The sequence below is a fragment of the Narcine bancroftii genome, chromosome 8 (assembly GCF_036971445.1).
Source record: "Narcine bancroftii isolate sNarBan1 chromosome 8, sNarBan1.hap1, whole genome shotgun sequence".
Classification (NCBI taxonomy): Eukaryota; Metazoa; Chordata; class Chondrichthyes; order Torpediniformes; family Narcinidae; genus Narcine; species Narcine bancroftii.
In genome coordinates this window covers 63,603,750-63,617,570 of record NC_091476.1, presented here as the reverse complement: position 1 = coordinate 63,617,570, position 13,821 = coordinate 63,603,750, and the positions used below count along the sequence as shown (strand labels likewise).

The 13,821-nt window shown below is 45.9% G+C and overlaps 1 protein-coding gene across 1 annotated transcript in view; it reads right to left on the bottom strand.

Moving 5' to 3' along the window:
* LOC138740774 (EH domain-binding protein 1-like) overlaps positions 1-13,821 on the bottom strand; it is a 381,602-nt gene that overhangs the window by 330,354 nt on the left and 37,427 nt on the right. The window lies entirely within an intron of this gene.

Sequence of the window (13,821 nt, the reverse complement as noted above, 5' to 3'; positions counted from 1 at the left end):
TGACACACTCTCGGCGTGAGACACAGAAGAGACTCCCACCACACAGTCCCATCACGCAATCCCAGGGTCAGACAGAGAATGAAGATCCCTCCGCACCATCCCATCACACAATCCCAGGGTCAGACACAGAGTGAAGCTCCCTCCGCACTGTCCATTAACAGAATTCTGGGGTAAGACACCAATGGAAGCTCCCTGTGCACCATTCCATCACACACACCCGGGATCAGTCACAGATTGAAACTCCGTGCGCATCGTCCCAACACACAGTCGTAGGGGGTCAGACATAGAGTGAAGCTCCATCCGCACCATCCCATCAAACAGTCCTGGTGTCAGACACAATGGAAGCTCCCTCCACACTGACCGATCATACAATCCTGGTGTCAGACACTGAGTGAAGCTCCCTCCGCACCGTCCCATCACACATAAGCCAGGGATCAGACAGAGTGAAGCCCCCGCCGCTGAATCCCATGACACACACTAAGAGTCAGACACAGAGTGAAGCTCCCTCCGCACCGTCCCATCACACACTCCCAGCGTGAGGCACAGAGTGAAGCTCCCTGCACACCATCTCATTCAACACTGCTGGAGTCAGACACAGAGTAAAGCTCCCTCTGCACCGTCCCATCACACATTCCTGTGGTCAGACACAGAGTGAATCTCTCTCCACACTGTCCCATCACACATACCCGGAGACAGACACAGAGTGAAACTCCCTCTGCACTGTTCAATCACACACTCCTGTGGTCAGACACAGAGTGAAGCTCCCTCCACACCATCACATTACACACTCCCGGCGTCAGACACTGAAGGATGATACCTCCACACCGTCCCATCATGCAATCCCGGGGTCAGACACAGAGTGAAGTTTGCGACGCACCATCCCATCACACACTCCTGGAGTCAGCCACAGAGTGAAGCTCCCTCTGCACCGTCCCATCACACACTCCTGTGGTCAGACACAGAGTGAAGCTCCCTCCACACTGTCCCATCACACACACCTGGAGACAGATGCAGAGTGAAGCTCCCTCCACACCATCACATTACACACTCCCGGCATCATACACTGGAGGAATATCCCTCCACTCCGTTCCACCATGCAATCCCGGGGTCAGACACAGAGTGAAGCCCCCGATGCTGCGTCCCATCACACACAACCAGAAAAGACACAGAGTGAAGCTCCCTCCACACCGTCCCATCACAATCTCTTGGACTGAGACACAGAGTGAAGCTACCGCTGCACAGTCCCATTAATCACTGCTGGAGTCAGACACAGAAAGAAGTTCCCTCCGCACCATCACATCACACACTCTCGGGGTCAGACACAGTGTGAAGCTCCCTCCGCACCGTCCCATCACACACACCCGGAGACAGATACAGAGTGAAGCTCCGTCCGCACCATCACATGACACACTCTTGGTGTGAGACACAGAAGAAACTCCCTCCACACCGTCCCATCACGCAATCCCAGTGTAAATTCTGGGGAAAGACACAGAGGGATGCTACCTCTTCACCGTTCCATCACACACTCCCAGGGTCAGTCACAGATTGAAACTCCGTGCGCATTGTCCCAAAATGCAGTCATAGGGGGTCAGACATAGAGTCAAGATCCATCCGCACCATCCCATCAAACAGTCCTGGTGTCAGACAGAAGGGAAGCTCCCTCCGCACCTTCCCGTCAAACACTCCTGGAGTCAAACACAGTGTGATGCTCCCTCTATACCATCCCATTAAACACTCCTGGACACTGAAACAGCATGAATCTCATGCGCTTCATCCCATCACACACTCCCTCCCCTGGTCAGACACATAGTGAAGGTACTCCCGCAACATTCCATAATACACTGACGGGGTCAGACACAGAGGGAAGCTCACACTGCACTGTCCAAACACAAACTCCCAGGGTCAGACACAGTGAGTAGCTCCCTCCACAATGTCCCATCACACACTCCCGGGGTCAGAAACAGAGCGAAGCTCTGTCCGCACTGAACCATCACACACTCCCAGGATAGACACAGAATAAAGCTCCCTCCGCACAGTCCCATCACACGCTCCCGGGGTCAGACACTGAGTGAAATTCCCCCCACACCGTCCCATCACACAATGTCGGTGTCAGACACTGAGTGAAATTCCCTCCGCACCATCCCGTCACACATTCCAAGGGTCAGACACTGAGTGAAGCTCCCTCCGCATCGTCCCATCACACAATCCCAGGGAGAGACACAGACCCATCACAGGTTCGCAAGTGGTCAGATACAGAGTGAAGCTACCTCCGAAACATCCCATCACACACTTACAAGGTCAGAAACAGAGGGAAGCTCCGTCCACACCGTCCCAACACAAACTCCCATGGTCAGTCACAGAATGAAGCTCCCGCCGCACCGTCCCATCACTCGGACGCGAGGGGTCAGACACTGAGTGAAGCTCCCTCCGCATGGTCCCATCAAACACTCTCGGGGTCAGGCAGGTAGTGAAGCTACCTCTGCATCAACCCATCATACACTTACAGGGTCAGTTAAAGAGTGAAGGTACCTCTGCACGTTCCCTTCACACACTCTCGGGGTCAGACACGTAGTGAAGCTACCTCCACAACATCACATCACACACTTACAAGGTCAGACAGAGAACAAAGCTCCCTCTGCACTGTCCTATCACACAGACTCCCGGGGACCAACAGAGGAAGGATCCCTTGGCTCCGTCCCATCACACACAACCTGAGTCAGACACAGCGTGAAGTTCCCACCACACCGTCCCATTAAACACTTCCTGTAGTCAGACACAGAATGAAGCTCCTCGAAACAGTCCCATCCCACAATCCCGGGGTCAGACACAGAGTGAAGCTCCCTCCGCACCGTCCCATCACACGGTCACGAGGGGTCAGACACAGAGTGAGGCAATCTCCGAAACATCCCATCACACTCTTACAAGGTCAGACAAAGAGAGAAGCTCCCTCTGCACCGTCCCAACACAAACTCACAGGTTCAGACACAGAAAGAAGCTCCCACTGAACTGTCCCATTCCAATTTCACGAGGGTCAGACACGTAGTGAAGCTACCTCCGCAACTTCACTTCACACACTTACAGGGTCAAACACAGATGGAAGCTCCCTCTGCAACGTCCGATGATTCACACTCCCAGAGTCAGACTGAGTAAAGCCCCACCGCTGCATCCCATCACTCATACCCTGTGTCAGACACAGTGTAAAACTCCCGCAACACCATCCCAACACACACTCCTGGCATCAGGCAGAGAGTGAAGCTCCCTCCACACTGTTTCATTAAACATTCCCGAGGTGAGGAGTCACGTGATGGAGTAGTGGCTGATAGGAGAACTCCAGCCCTCTCCAGAAAAGTTAAAAAAAGATAGGGAAAAAACAAAGGCACAAACATAGAAACCGTAACAAAGTGAAAGTAAAAGTGTGGAGAAAATGGCAGCGAAGAAAGAAAAACCAAAAACGGGAAGAAAAGAAGAAGGAAAGACATCGGAAGAAGAAGGTGAAGGCCTTACCTGTACGAGGAGGCCCGCTGTGGAGAGAGAAGCCCGCTCCCTGAGGTCAGTCAAAGCCCCGAACTCGGGACTACAAAAATGGCTCACTGAGCAAAACAAAAGTGCGCAAACGCGCTTGCGTGAATCCTCGCGCATGCGCGATGCGCAAGACAAAAATAACACTGACGGGAGGGGGGACCAGCTGAGGAGTAGATCTCCACAGCTGAAACAGACAAGTACAACACAACAGCAAGAGGAAAACATAGAAAATTACGAGAACAAGAAGGAAGAGAATAAAAATAAGAAATCAAAGAAACAACAGATGACCAACCCAGAGGAAGAAGACCAACACCAAGACACTTCTAATAAAAATAAGAAGACCAAAAATACCCAACAAAATAAAACAAACAACCCAACAAGAAAACCAGAAGAGACAGAGATAAAGGACACAGATCCTGGACTCAGAAGAAGAGGAGGAAGAACACAGAGAAATGGAAGATGAAGGGAAGGGCAAGTACATGGATATATTTTTTTTTAAAGAATATATGGAAACAGTAAAAGAATGGCAGTCACAAGAATTCAGTGAAATAAAAAGAAGAATTAAAAGTGCAGAAGAAAAAATGAATAGCATAGAGATGATCATGACAGATATAGGAAAAAGAGTAGACAAGGTGGAAGAATGAGAAACAGCCATAGAAATTGAGGTAGATGACTTAAAAAAGAAATTAGAAGAATCTGATAAAAAAGTTAAAGAAACACAGGAGCTGTTAGCTCAGAAGATAGATATAATGGAATAACCACTGGAATACAAGGGTCAAAAATTTTTTTTCTATCCAGATATAAGTTTTGAACTCCTGAAGAAGAGGAGGGAGTTTAATGCAGCAAAAACGAACGAATGGAAAAAAGGTTATAAATTTATGTTAAAATACCCAGCGGTACTTAAAATAGTTATTCCGGGGCAGCAAAACAAACTATTCTCAGATCCGGAAGAAGCACGAAAATTTGCAGAACAACTACAAAACAGACAGAGAGATGAAGAGATGTAACAAGAACAAAAATGACAACAAATTATATATATATTTAAAAAAATAGAGTATATGTAAGAAGTAAGAAGGGAAAGAAAGGGAAGAAAGGAAGTAAGGAGGGAATTAAGAGAGTGACCTTTGTTATATATGAAGATTAAAATCTTTTCTGGGGGTTCTGGGTGGGGAAGAATTACAGTCACTGTGAAATCAGTTGACACTTGTGAGCGGATTCGCGAATCCAAATAGAAAGGGGAGATGTGGTTGCCCGACAAGGGACAAAGGGCAACTCAGAAAGGGGAGGGACTATTGGGGTTAAAGGAATTTTAGATATGAGAATAGTGGAAATATTTTATGTTTTAGAAATGTTGTCTTATAATGAGTTCAAAAAAATAAAGCAGAAATGGATAAGAAGGGAAGGTGGTGATGACGAAATGGAAAGGAAAGATAAACAAAGTATGAAATGGCTATGTTGAACTATATGACTTTAAATATTAATGGAATACATAACCAAATCAAAAGGAAGAAACTGCTAAATTTACTGAAAAAAGAAAAAATTGATATAGCATTCGTACAAGAAACACACTTAACTGAAGTGGAGCACAAGAAATTAAAGAGAGATTGGATAGGACATGTAACAGCAGCATCATATAATTCAAAAGCTAGAAGAGTAGCTATATTAATCAGTAAAAATGTACCAATCAAAATAGAAGAGGAAATAATAGATCCAGCAGGGAGATATGTAATGATAAAATGTCAGATATATTCAGAATTTTGGAATTTACTCAATGTATACTCACCTAATGAAGAAGATCAAAAATTTATGCAAGATATCTTTTTGAAGATAGCAGATACGCAAGGGAACATATTAATAGGAGGGGATTTTAACCTTAATTTGGACTCAAACATGGATAAAACTGGAAAAAAAACTAACAGAAAGAACAAAGTAACCAAATTTATAATTAAATCGATGCAAGAAATGCAACTTTTGGATATATGGAGGAAACAACACCCAAAGGAAAAGGAATATTCATATTAATCGGGTAGACATAAAACATACTCAAGAATAGATCTATTCCTGTTATCAGCTCGCATGCAAGACAGAGTTAGGAAAACAGAATATAAAGCTAGAATATTATCGGACCACTCACCCCTGATATTGACAAAAGAGTTAGAGGACATCCCTCCAAGAATGTATAGATGGAGATTAAACTCCATGCTACTTAAAAGGCAGGATTTTAGAGAATTAATTGAACGACAAATTAAAATGTACTTTGAAATAAATACGGAATCAGTGAAAGATAAGTTTATACTATGGGACGCAATGAAAGCGTTCATCAGAGGGCAAATAATAAGTTACGTAACTAAGATGAAGAAGGAATACAATTGGGAAACAACAGTTGGAAAGGGAAATAACAAATATAGAAAAAGTATTAGCAATAAAGGAAGATACAACAAAAAGAAGAGAATTGGCAGTTAAAAAATAAAATATGAAACACTACAAACATATAAGGTGGAGAAGAACATAATGAAGACAAAACAGAAATATTATGAACTAGGAGAAAAAACGCACAAAATTCTAGCATGGCAGCTTAAGACAGAACAAACTAAGAGAATGGTATTGGCATCAAGGAAAAAAGACAAACAAATTACAAATAATCCAACGGAGATCAATGAAAACTTCATGGAATTCTATGAGCAATTATATCAAACTGAAAACGAAGGGAACGAAGACAAAAGAGATGAATTTCTAACTAAAATTGAACTACCGAGATTACAAACAGAGTGAGCAAAATAAATTAATAAAACCATTTGAAATAGAAGAATTACAGGAGATATAAAAAAAACAACCGAACAATAAAACAACAGGAGAGGATGGATTCCAAATAGAATTCTATAAAACATTTAAAGACTTATTAATTCCTCCCCTTCTGGAAGTAATCAACCAGATTGATAAAACACAAAGCATACCAGATTCATGCAAAACAGCAATAATTACAGTAATACCAAAGACACGGAAATATCCATTTGCACCAGCGTCATATAGACCAATATCTTTACTTAACACAGATTATAAGATAATAGCTAAACTATTAGAAAACAGATTGGCCGACTATGTACCAAAAATAGTAAATCTAGACCAAACTGGATTTATTAAAAAACGACGAACAACAGACAATATCTGTAAATTTATTAACTTAATTCACGCAGTAGAAGGAAATAAAATTCCAACAGTAGCGGTTGCTTTAGATGCAGAGAAGGCCTTTGACAGAGTAGAATGGAATTATTTATTCAAAGTACCTCAAAAATTCAGCCTACCAGAGAAATATATTAATTGGATTAAAGCATTATATAAGGGGCCATTAGCGAAAGTGACAGTAAATGGATATATATCAAAACAATTTAACTTAAGCAGATCAACGAGGCAGGGATGTCCACTATCTCCCTCAATGTTCGCGTTAGCTATAGAACCACTAGCAGAACTGATAAGAACAGAAAATAAAATGAGGGATAAAAATAAAAGAGAAGGAATATAAAATCAGACTATTTGCAGATGACGTTATAATATACTTAACAGAACCAGAAATATCAATAAAAGAATTACATAGGAAATTGAAGGAATATGGAGAAGTATCGGGGTACAAGATCAACGCAAATAAAAGTGAAGCAATGCCAATGAATAATGCGGATTTCACAAAGTTTAAGAAAGAATCGCCATTTAGATGGCAAACACAAGCAATGCGATACCTAGGTATACAAATAAATAAAAACCTCGGCCATCCATATAAACTCAATTACCATCCATTAATGAAAAACTTACAAGACGACTTAGAGCATTGGAAAGACTTACCACTAACACTGACAGGAAGGATAAACTGTATTAAACTGAATATTTTCCCAAGGATACAATACCTATTTCAGTCATTACCAATACACCGAACAGAGAAATTCTTCAAGGAGTTAAAGAAAATAATAAGGAAATTTTTATGGAAAGGGGGGAAACCGAGGATAGCACTAGATAAATTAACAGAATGGTATAAACAAGGAGGCTTACAACTCCCAAACTTTAAAAATTATTATGGAGCTGCACAATTAAGATACCTATCAGATTTTTATCAAACAAGGGAAAAGCCAGATTGGACTAGATTAGAACTAGATAAAATAGGGGAGAAGATATCCGAACATATATTATATAAATGGGATGAAAAATTGGTACAACGTAGGAATTCTCCAGTATTATATCATCTGCTCAATATTTGGAAGAAGATTCATGTAGAAAGGAATAAAACAAATTACCAACTACCAAAACTAATACTGACGCAAAATCAGCTAATCCCTTTTACAATAGATAACCTTTCCTTTAGAGAATGGGAGAAAAAAGGGATCAAAAGAATAGAAAATTGCTTTTCAGAAAATAAATTATTATCCTTTGAACAAATGAAGGATAAATATAATATAACTCACGATACAGTGTTGGCATACTACCAACTGAAATCGTACTTGAAGGACAAATTGGGAAGCAGTCTGAGGTTACCAGAGGGAAGTAATTTTGAATATGTGATTACAGACACAATGATAATCAAAAAATTTATCACAAACACGTATATTAAGCTACAAGAAAAGGAAAACGAGGAAACAAATAGTAAAACTAAACAAAAATGGGAAAAAGATCTAAACATAAAGATAAAGAATGAAACATGGGAAAAGTTATGCTCAGGAGCTATGAGAAATACAATAAATACGAGGTTACATATGATACAATAAGAATGGATACACAGGCTATATATTACACCTCAAAAGTTAAATAAATGGGACCCAACAGTATCTGACAGATGTTTTCGCTGTAAAAAGGAAATGGGAACAACAATTCATGCAATCTGGACATGTGAGAAAGTGAAAAAATTTTGTGAAGATCTAAACCAGATATTAAATAAAATCACAAAAAGCAATATACCAAAAAACCCAGAGATCTTCCTCCTAAGTCACATAAAAAGCAAAGAATTTGGACTTGATTTGGATGGTGCACAAAAAAGATTTGTTATGATAGCCCTAGCTGTAGCAAAAAAGTGTATTATGTCAACCTGGAAATTAGAAGACAATTTGAGAATACAACAGTGCTATATAGAAATGAATAAATGTATTCCATTAGAAAAAATAACATATAATTTCAGAAATAACATTACAGAATTCAAACAAATATGGGAGCCATACATGAAATACAATAGAGAAATCCTACCATGGACTTCTACCACCTAAAATGACAGAAGGAGAAGATAACGAAAAGAACTGACTCAGTAAAATTTCTTGTTAATTTTTTATTAAGTGACAACATTGTTTAACGGGTTAAATGTATCTTATAGATTGAACTTTAAATAAATGGGAAAGGGAGTGAGGGAGGGAGGGAAGGGAGGGGGGAAAATGGGGGAGAAAATGACACTTTGTATATTTAAGAAGAAAAATATCTGTATGTATCTTGGTCAATATGGTTTTTAGTGTGAAAAATAAAAAATTAAAAAAAAACACTCCCGAGGTCAGACACCGAGTGAAATTCCCTGCACACCGTCCCATCACACACTGTCGGTGTCAGAAATTGAGTGAAGCTCCCTCCGCACCGTTCCATCACATATTCCCGGGGTCAGACACAGAGTGACGCTCTCTCAGCACAGTCCCATCACGGGTTCACAAGGGCTCAGATACAGAGTGAAGCTACCTCCGAAACATCCCATCACACACTTACAAGGTCAGAAAGAGAGGGAAGCTCCGTCCGCACCGTAGCAACACAAACACCGGTGGTCAGACACAGAATGAAGCTCCCGCCGAACCATCCCATCATTCGGTCATGAGGGGTCAGACACTGAGTGAAGCTCCCTCCGCATGTTCCCATCACACACTCTCGGGGTCAGACACGTTGTGAAGCTACCTCCGCATCATCCCATCACACACTTACAGGTTCAGTCAAAGAGTGAAGCTAACTCCGCACGGTCCCATCACACACACTCGAGGGGTCAGACACGTAGTGAAGCCACCACCGCAATATCACATCACACACTTACAGGGTCAGACACAGAGTGAAGGAACCTCCGCAACGTCCGATGACACACACTCCCGGAGTCAGACCGAGTAAAGCCCCACCGCTGCGTCCCATCACACACACCCTGAGTCAGACACAATGTAAAACTCCCGCCACACCGTCCCAACACACACTCCTGGTGTCAGGCAGAGAGTGAAGCTCCCTCCACACCGTCTCATTAAACACTCCCGAGGTCAGACACTTAGTGAAATTCCCCCCACACCGTCCCATCACACACTGTCTGTGTCAGACACTGAGTGAAGGTCCCTGCGCACAGTCCCATCACATATTCCCGGGGTCAGACACAGAGTGACGCTCTCTCCGCACAGTCCCATCACAGGTTCGCAAGAGGTCAGATACAGAGTGAAGCTACCTCCAAAACATCCCATCACAGACTTACAAGGTCAGAAACAGAGGGAAGCTCCGTCTGCACCATACCAGCACAAACTCCGGTGGTCAGACACAGAATGAAGCTCCCACCGCATCATCCCATTGTTCGGTCGTGAGGGGTCAGACACAGAGGGAAGCTCCCTCTGCAACGTCCGATGACACACACTCCCTGAGTCAGAAAGAGTAAGGCCCCACCGCTGCATCCCATCACACACACACTGAGTCAGACACAGTGTAAAACTCCCGCCACACCGTCCCAACACACACTCCTGGCATCAGGCAGAGAGTGAAGCTCCCTCCACACCGTCCTATTAAACACTCCCGAGGTCAGACACTGAGTGAAGTTCCCCTCACACCGTCCCATCACACACTGTCGGTGTCAGACACTGAGTGAAATTCCCTCCGCACCATCCCGTCACACATTCCAAGGGTCAGACACAGAGTGAAGTTCCCTCCAGAACGACCCATCACATACACTCGGTGTCAGACACTGAGTGAAGCTCCCTCCGCATCGTCCAATCACACATTCCCAGGGAGAGACACAGACCCATCACAGGTTCGCAAGGGGTCAGATACAGAGTGAAGCTACCTCCGAAACATCCCATCCCACACTTACAAGGTCAGAAACAGATGGAAGCTCCGTCCTCACCGTACCAACACAAACTCCGGTGGTCAGACACAGAATGAAGCTCCCACCGAACCATCCCATCGCTCAGTCGTGAGGGGTCAGGCACTAAGTGAAGCTACCTCCGCACGGTCCCATCACACACACTCTCGGGGTCAGACACGTAGTGAAGCTACCTCCGCAACATCACGTCACACACGTACAGGGTCACACAGAGAGTGAAGCTCCCTCTGCACCATCCCATCACACACACTCCCGGGGTCGGACAGAGTGAAGTTCCATTCGCGCCGTCCCATCACACACTCTCGGTGTCTGACACTGAGTGAAGCTCCCTCCGCAACGTCCCATCACACATTCCCGGGGTCAGACACAGAGTGAAGTTCGCATTTCACCGTCCCATCACACACTCTCAGCGTCAGGCACGTGGTGAAGTTCCCTCTGCTCTCTCCCATCACATACTCTCGGTGTCAGACACTGACTGAAGCTCCCTCCGCACCGTCCCATTACACATACCCGGGGTCAGACACGGAGTGAAGCTCCCTCCGCACCGTCCCATGACACAAACCCGGGGTCAGACACAGAGTGAAGTTCGCATTTCACCGTCCCATCACACACTCTCAGCGTCAGGCACATGGTGAAGTTCCCTCTGCACTCTCCCATCACACACTCTCGGTGTCATACACTGACTGAAGCTCCCTCCGCACCATCCCATTACACATACCCGGGGTCAGACACAGAGTGAAGCTCCCTCCGCACGGTCCCATCACACACTCTCAGTGTCAGACAGAGTGTAAAGCTCCCACTGCACCATCCATTACACACTCTCAGGGTCAAACACAGCGAGAAGCCTACTCCGCAGCATCCCATCAAATACTCGCGGTCTTAGTCACAGAATGAAGCTCCATGTGCACTGTCCTATCACACGGTCGCAGGGAGTCAAACACAGAGTGAAGCTACCTCCGCAACATCCCATCACTCACTTATTGGGTGAGACACAGAGTGAAGCTCCCACCGCACCGTCCCAACACAAACTCGCATGGTCAGACACAGAATGAAGCTCGCGCCACACCGTCCAATCACTCGGTCGGGAGGGGTCAGACAGTAAGTGAAGCTCCCTCCGCATTGTCCCATCACACACTCTCGGGGTCAGACACGTTTTGAAGCTACCTCCACACCGTTCCGTCAAACACTCCTGGGGTCAGACACAGAGTGAATCTCCCGCTGCTGTGTCCAATTGCACACTCCCAGAGTCAGCGACAGAGTGAAGCTCCCTCCACACCGTCCCATAACACACTCCTGGGTTCTGACAAGAGAGTGAAGGTCCCTCTGCACCATCCCGTCACACAATCCCGGGGTCAGACACAGAGTGAAGCTCCCTCTGCACTGTCTCGTCAAACACTCCTGGGGTCAGACACAATGTGAAGCTCCCACTGCACCATCCCATCACACACTCTCTGGGTCAGACACAGCGTGAAGCTAACTCCGCACCATCCAATCAAACACTCGCGGACTTAGTCACAGAATAAAGCTCCATGTGCACCGTCCTATCATACGGTGGCGAGGCGACAAACACAGAGTGAAGCTTCCTCCGCAACATCCCATCACACTCTTCCAGGGTCAGAAATAGAGTGAAGCTCCCTCCTCACCGTCTCATCACATACTCCCGGGGTTAGACACAGAGTGAAGCTCCCTCCGCACCGTCCCATCACACACTCTCAGTGTCAGACACAGTGTGAAGCTCCCTCTGCACCATCCCATTACACACTCTCGGGGTCAAACACAGCGTGAAGCCTACTCCGCAGCATCCCATCAAACACTCGCGGTCTTAGTCACAGAATGAAGCTCCATGCGCACCGTCCTATCATACGGTGGCGAGGAGTCAAACACAGAGTGAAGCTACCTCCGCAACATCCCATCACATTCTTCCAGGGTCAGAAACAGAGTGAAGCTCCCTCCGCACCATCCCATCATACACTCTCAGTGTCAGACACAGAGTGAAGCTTCCTACGCACTGTCCCATCACACACTCCCTGGGTCAGACACAGAGTGAAGCTCCCACCGCACCGTCCCATCACACACATCCCAGGGTGAGACAGAGTGAAGTTCCATCCGCACTGTCCCATCATACATTGTCGGTGTCAGACATTGAATATAGCTTCTTCCGCAACGTCCCATCTCACATGCCCAGGGTCAGACACATTGAAGTTCCCACTGCTCCGTCACACTCTCTCGGTGTCAGACACAGAGTGAAACTCTCTCCGCGCTGTCCCAAAACAAACTCCCATGGTCAGGCACAGAGTGAAGCTCCCTCTGCACCATCCCATCACAGGGTCGTGTGGGGTCAGTCACAGAGTGAAGCTCCTTTCGCATGGACCCATCCTACACTCTCGGGGTCAGAAATGTAGTGAAGCTACCTCCGCAACATCCCATCACTCACTTATTGGGTGAGACACAGAGGGAAGCTCCCAACGCACCGTCCCAACACAAACTCGCGTGGTCAGACACAGAATGAAGCTCGCGCCACACCGTCCCATCACTCGGTCGGGAGGGGTCAGACAGTAAGTGAAGCTCCCTCCGCATTGTCCCATCACACACTCTCGGGGTCAGACACGTTCTGAAGCTACCTCCACACCGTTCCGTCAAACACTCCTGGGGTCAGACACAGAGTGATTCTCCCGCTGCTGTGTCCAATTGCACACTCCCAGAGTCAGCGACAGAGTGAAGCTCCCTCCACACCGTCCCATAACACACTCCTGGGTTCTGACAAGAGAGTGAAGGTCCCTCTGCACCATCCCGTCACACACTCCCGGGGTCAGACACAGAGTGAAGCTCCCTCTGCACTGTCTCGTCAAACACTCCTGGGGTCAGACACAATGTGAAGCTCCCTCCGCACCATCCCATCACACACTCCGGGGTCAGGCACAGAGTCAAGCTCCCTCTATACTGTCCCATTAAACACTGCTGGAGTCAGACACAGACTGAAGCTCTCTCGAAACAGGCCTATCGCACACTCCCGGGGTCAGACACTAAGTGAAGTTCCCTCTGCACCGTCCCATCACACACTCCCAGGGTCAGGATCAGAGTGAAGATTGCTCCACACCGACCCAGCACACAATTAAGGGGGGGAACGGACACAGAGTGAAGCTACCTCTACACCGTCCCATTAAACATTGCTGCCGTCAGACGCAGAGTGAAGCTCCCACCGCACCGTCCTATCACACACTCCTGGG